The sequence below is a fragment of the Siphateles boraxobius genome, unplaced genomic scaffold (genome assembly GCF_051911475.1).
Source record: "Siphateles boraxobius isolate OS27281-9 unplaced genomic scaffold, OSU_SipBor_1 22, whole genome shotgun sequence".
In the NCBI taxonomy this organism is placed as follows: Eukaryota; Metazoa; Chordata; class Actinopteri; order Cypriniformes; family Leuciscidae; genus Siphateles; species Siphateles boraxobius.
In genome coordinates this window covers 37,409,147-37,415,704 of record NW_027508833.1, presented here as the reverse complement: position 1 = coordinate 37,415,704, position 6,558 = coordinate 37,409,147, and the positions used below count along the sequence as shown (strand labels likewise).

Sequence of the window (6,558 nt, the reverse complement as noted above, 5' to 3'; positions counted from 1 at the left end):
ATCATTCTAATATGATGATTTGCTCAAGAAACATTTCTTATTATTATCAAAGTTGAAAACAGTTATGCTGCTTCATCTTTTTGTGGAAACCGAGATACTTTTTTCAGGATTCTTTGATGAATAGAAGATTCAAAAGAACAGTATTGTTTTGAAATATAATTTTTTTTGTTACAATTTGATCTTACTTTCACTTTTCATCAATTTAGTGTATCCTTGCTGTGTAAAAGTTTATTAAAAATCTTACTGACCCCAAACATTTGAACAAGTGTCCCGTTTGTCGCTTTTACGTTTCAGCAGGGTGTTTATGAGCCTCTGTGCACTCTGTGCACTACAGACTTCACAGCAGACTCTTACCCAAGAGTCAATGCAGCAATGTGTAAATTCACACGAAGGCCAAGGGTGCCAGTTGGGACAGAGCAAACTCCAAGTGGTTTAATCTTTTTTCACCATTTTAACATTGAAAACATACACACTTCACCTTTGAATACATGAATGGCAGCCTAATAATTTTCCCTCTCTCTTCCTTTGGTCTTCACTGTTAATGCAGGTGATTGGTTAATAGATGCAAGCATTTAGCTCGTACTCTTTGTTCATTTACAAAATGGCACCCAGATGGATGAGCAGCAGCAGCTGAATAGTTTACGGTGAAAGAAGCTAAAGGTGTTGAGTTCCCTTCGCTCCCTCTACTGCAGATGTGGCTCTGTTACCAACTGATTTATTTGAGCTGGACATCTGGTGCATTAGCATAGGGTTAATACAGTCCTGTTAAAGAAGAGGAACACACTCCCCTGTGGCCCGCAAGGCACATCTACAATGCAAACACCAAATCTGGATGGGTTGGTGATACATGGAGAATTGTGAGACGTTATCTGTCTGTCTGCCTCTAAGCCCTATTCGCACGGGACTAGATTTCCCTAAGGAGATCAGGTAAATTTGTTTCACAGATGTACTTGTACTTGTAATTCAAATCCTGCCCGGACAGGAATTCCTGTGATTGCTTCTCCATTTCTTTTGACCTTTATAACGTACCCAAAGCTAACTTTTATCGTTCCATTGCCTTGTGCACCTTATTAAGTTCCTGGGTAAAATAACAGGTGCACAGCACAAATCAATTTTCAGTATATATATAGATACTGAAAATGTATTATATAAACAACAACTTCAACTTATTCTACCAACCCAAACCCTCACACCTAGCCCAGACTCAACAGTCTACTAAAACTTTAATGAGAGTTAGATGACATGTTGCAAATGCAATGTTATTTTGAATGTTATTCCTATTCATCAAAGAATCCTAAAAAAAACTAAGCAGCACAACTGTTTTCAACATCAATAAGAAGCAGAAATGTTTCTTGAGCACCAGATCGGCAAATAATACGATTTCTGAAGGATCATGTGACTGCTTATAGACTCTTAATAAACTTTTAACTGTATTGTGTATATATCTTTTAATTATAATCTTGATTTTCACTGCCTCCTTGTGGTTTGGAGCATTTCCATTGTGTTGGTTATCTTTTATAACTTGACTTCATTGTGTTATGAACTTTTGCTTGTGTTTGCCACAAGTGTAATTGTGGGTCATCATAGATAGTGGCTCAAGTACTGCTGGTATCCCATCAAATGTCAAAAAATGTAAATTTAAATACTCAGAGGAATCTGATCATAAACTTCTCAGAACAGACTCTGTAGTAGCGCCGTCAGGGCATAAACCGTTCTATAATTATATATTGTTACATTTATGCCACACAATCTTGAATCATATTTTCAATGGGTTTTACAGAGCACATGACCTTCCAGGTTATAGACGCTCCAATAGGCTACGTCTACATTAATCCAGATACATTTGAAAAAGTATTTTTCGTTTAAAAACGCTCTCCGTCCACACTAGCGTTTTCACGTGTTTTCTAGCATTTCAGTGTGGATGAGAAACTTCTAAATTCACTTTACTGCGCATGCGTAAAACCTCACAAAAGCTCACTGAGATGATACAGATGGAAAAATAAATAATAAAGTTATCGCACAATTCTTCTAACAGGGTTATTTTATTTAGCATCTTTGCAGGACTGTGATATGAAGAGTGTGCAAAGTAACATAGTTCAGCAACAGTGTAAAAGTGAATAGCACATAACAGGCACAAACCAGTAAACATGAATATCAATTGGTACAACATGGATCACATGACTAAACTTGCGTCATCGTTTTCAAATACCTCCGGCTTCACAGTACCAACACGAAAACGGCGTTTTCAAATTCATCCACTTTTGAGAGCGTTTTCAAAAAGCTTTGTTTTCCTTAATAAAAACGCAGTCTCAGTGTGGACGGAGCCAACACGGCAAAAACAGTAAAATCACCTAAGTGAAATCACAGGCCATGACATCACAGGCGTCAGATGTTAATAATTGTAACTCAAATGACGTTTTAATAAACTAATCCTATCCAAAGAGTTTTTCATTCTGTGTTGCTCTCCACTGCTGTGCTTTTAAAAGGTTTCTAGCTCCCTGTGTCTCGCTGGCTGTCTTGTCGCTGGCTGGCATGATAATACAGTCTCCTCACCGGGAGGGTGCTTTGTTTCTTTGCTGTGTGGTTCCCAGGCTGAGTGTAGGCAGAGCGGCACTGTGCAGTTTAAATGGGAGCAGCGAACCCCCATCCGTGCTTATCTGCTCTCTCGCAGCAGTGCTGAGGCAGGGAGCTTCTGGCTCATTAGAGCAGCGGGCAGCATATCCCACACTGCACGGGTCTCACTCGTATGTCCTGCCAAGGGCCCGCAGCAGCCGCTAGTCATAGAGCTCAGACCAGACTATGGATGACGTAATGTCAATATCTTTTGTTGGTAAGAAAAAAAATGACTGAGTGGTGGATGGATTTTTATCAAATGTTTTGTTTTGCATACCTTAGAACCTTCGTCAGCCAGTCAGAATCAAGCATTCAACAGCCCTTTAAGTTTCCATAATTTAATGTTATTTAGTACTTTTTGGGGGAAAGTTTTTTACAGTGTCCTTGTTACATATTTTACCTGTACTTAAAAAAACAGTAATTTATACATATTACAAGCAACTAACCCTACACTAAAACCAAATCCTAACACTAACCCTATAGTACGTACATGTTCTTCATTATTATTACACAGTACTTAAATGTATAATTACACTGGGACACCTTAAAAACAAGTGTAATTACGATATTGATATTAATCAAGCTTTTTTTTAATGAAGTGCTATTTGAACAAGCCATTTGTATGGACATAAGGGGAAACAATCTTGCTTTGGTAAATTATCATAAAAAGTCATTATGACAGAAACTTTAACTATGAGAAAAAAAGTCAAAGTTTTCTCATAAAAATCTGAAATTATGAGGTAAAAATCATGACATCATTTCTTTGACTGTCATAATTTCTGCTTTTGTTCTTATTTCTTAATTTTGACTTGTTAACTTTTTCATTTTTAATGTGAAAGTCTGATATTTTATTTCATAATTTCAGCTCAAATAATGGCAAAAAATAATTGACAGTCTAGATTATTAGATAATTCAGAATTATAACAAAGTCAAAATTGACAAAAAAAGTAACAATATGACAAAAACAATTGACATATAATATTCGTGACTTTATTTTCATGATTTTGACTAATAATGAGGATTTATATATATAAGGATTTATATATATATAAGGATTATATATATATATATATATATATATATATATATATATATATATATATATATATATATATATATTATGTTATGGCTGAAATTAGCTTCCATGCATTTGAGACATAAGAAATTCAACAGAAGATGATAACAGGCTTCTCCCAGCATGTGACATCTTCTCAGAGTGGACAAATGTCCTGGATCAGTGCGGCTTTCATCTTAAAATAATATGGTACAAGCATAACTACAAACACTCAATACTAAAGATCGATTCGCTACATAGTCTGTTAGCTCTTATTTTCACTTAGGGAATACACACAGAATCACAATTTCACTGTGGAGGAACAAAACCAGCATGTAATCGAGGTAAAACACTAATAATACCATTCTCATATGTGTCCAATTAGCTGTGTGGTTTCTGCCTGTTTTGTTTGTCACTCTGGGCATGTACATATGTGGTTAAAGTAATATTTTGAAGATTGATTGCATTCTCTGCCGGCTTAAAGAACATTCCAAAGATTGCCGTCGCTCTTACACAGTTGTTTTAATGCATTAGCTGTGGTCCAGATTGAAGGACGTCTTAGACTGATGGATGAATTTGACCAGGCGCCTGCAGTTACTTCAGCATGAGAAATGGCACAAGCCTGGTTGTGTGCGTATCTGTATGTTTGTGTGTCTGTGTGCTCTGTACACCCAATAGGGCATGAGGTTCTGAGAGTGGTAGCAGATGTGGACAGCATGGAGGTAGATACAAGGCCATTTGGGCCTTGGGCCTGCTGGGTGGACGGGGTCCAGAATGGCATTGACTGTGGCTCTCCTAACTCAAACACAGCAGATTAGAAGCTGATGAGAGAGAGAAGGCCATGGATAGAAGCCAAAAGCTTGTCTCATCCCCTCAACTGTTAGGAAAGGGATTGATGGTTAGAAGGGTAATCTGTTTGTGGATGATCCAGATAACTGCCTAACTAAACACAGGAAGAGAGAATGTACGGGCTAACCAGAAAATACACAATGAGATCCTTTAGATGCTGGGGCCAAAATTATCAGCAATGAATGAAAGTTTTTTTTGTTTTTTTCTTAGCTATTGTTGTAATTTGGAAAATAATACTTACTTGTAATATAATATAATATAATATAATGTAATATAATATAATATAATATAATAAATATTAATAAGTATAAGTACATTATATTACTTATTGTATACTTATTATAATAATATAATAAGTATATATATATATATATATATATATATATATATATATATATATATTTATTTATGTGTATATAATTATATGTATATATATATATATATATATATATATAATTAAATAATATTATCGGATAGTCCAGTTTACTGTGACATTTACTGTGATATTCAGTTACACATACTATGACGTAGACTTTGGTCATGCCCTGAAGGATAGTATAGAATTACTGGAAAGTGGAGGTAGAGAGAGGAAGAACTAGGATATTAATTACCAAACCTGCATCAGCAGCACTATTGGTACAAAGTCATGGGTACATATGCTAACTGTTACGCCATAGCTTCAACAATTATTAACCATTATTATGCATGTGCAAAAAGAAAGAGCATAATAATTTCTGTTTTAAAGGCTGCAAAACTAATGCCATAACAAAAGAGCTTTTCTAAGCCATCATTAACTTTTTTTTTGTTGCTAAAGTCACATGCAAATTCAATTGATATAATAAATGCATGGAGATGCAGCGTGATCAGAATCTGCCTACATGACTTTAAAGGGATCATTAATTGCCTTCCATCATGTTGTTCTAGCAGGGGCTTTTCAAGACAAGGACACTTGAAGATGATCTTCATTCCCTTGATAGGCAGCAGATGGAGGACTCAAGGTGGCTCCTCCCCTATTGCAAAGGGTCATCTGATCTATTTGCAATATGAACAGTAGTTTTCCAGGAACCTCCAGAAGTCTCCATGGGAAATGTTGAAAGGAGATGCCCTTGGCATGTATGTAGTCACAGTTTTGGCAATTTAATTGTTAATGGGTTGATCTAAATCACACTCACATCAGTAGTTGTTTGGAAAGTTTCCACATCATAAAAGCCAGCAGATATGGTGCTTCATTTATATGCAGTCATAACTCCAGATACAACATGCCCAGCAGGCACCATGGCACCAACTCCTGTGCGTTGTGCCATACAACTATCCATGGAAGTAATATGGAAATATAGAGCCATGGAAATATGGACTGATAGATGACTACAACCAACTACATCTACAACTACTACATCTTATACAGCATTATAAATCTTGGTAACACTTTAGTTTAGGGACCAATTCTCACCTAGTTGCTTAGTAGCATGCATATTACATATTAGCTGTTTATTAGTACTCATAAAGCACATATTAATGCCTTATTCTGCATGACCATATTCTACATCATTTAATCCTACTCAATTCCTAAACATAAAGTTTTAATGTTGTTTATATGTCTTTGTGGTGTTTTAATATGCTTTGAGATAAACCATGTGCAAATTCATAAGTCAGCACCATTGCTGAGTATTTTCTCTTTAAAACTGCAGTGAACCAAAGACAGTCTCAAAAACACAGTTTGAAATCGCTGGTGTTTCTGACGTCACAAACTACCTTGTAACCAATCACGTCAACGCGTGGGCGGGCTTAGCATTTCATGAACTGCGAAGCAGGGAGGTCTCAAGAATAGCCAGGTTATCCAGGTATATTTTTCTGTTCATATTAATCAATATAGCGGGTGAATTATGCATATGATGTATATTGAGATGTTATAATGAACTAGATGCTTTTCTACACTGACTTGAAGTTGTTCAAAGCATTTCTAAGAAGGTAGCTGTCTGACTCTGAGATGGCGAACTGGAACATGTGAACAGGCTTGTGTAACATTAGCAACACATAGCAAC

At 36.1% G+C, this 6,558-nt stretch overlaps 1 long non-coding RNA gene across 1 annotated transcript; it reads left to right on the top strand.

Annotated features, from left to right (window-relative positions):
* Positions 1-329: 329 nt before the first annotated feature.
* Positions 330-6,107, top strand: LOC143746431 (uncharacterized). The gene is made up of 2 exons (XR_013206554.1): positions 330-927; positions 5,444-6,107. It is a non-coding gene; the product is annotated as an uncharacterized LOC143746431 (long non-coding RNA).
* The last annotated feature ends 451 nt before the right edge of the window (positions 6,108-6,558 follow it).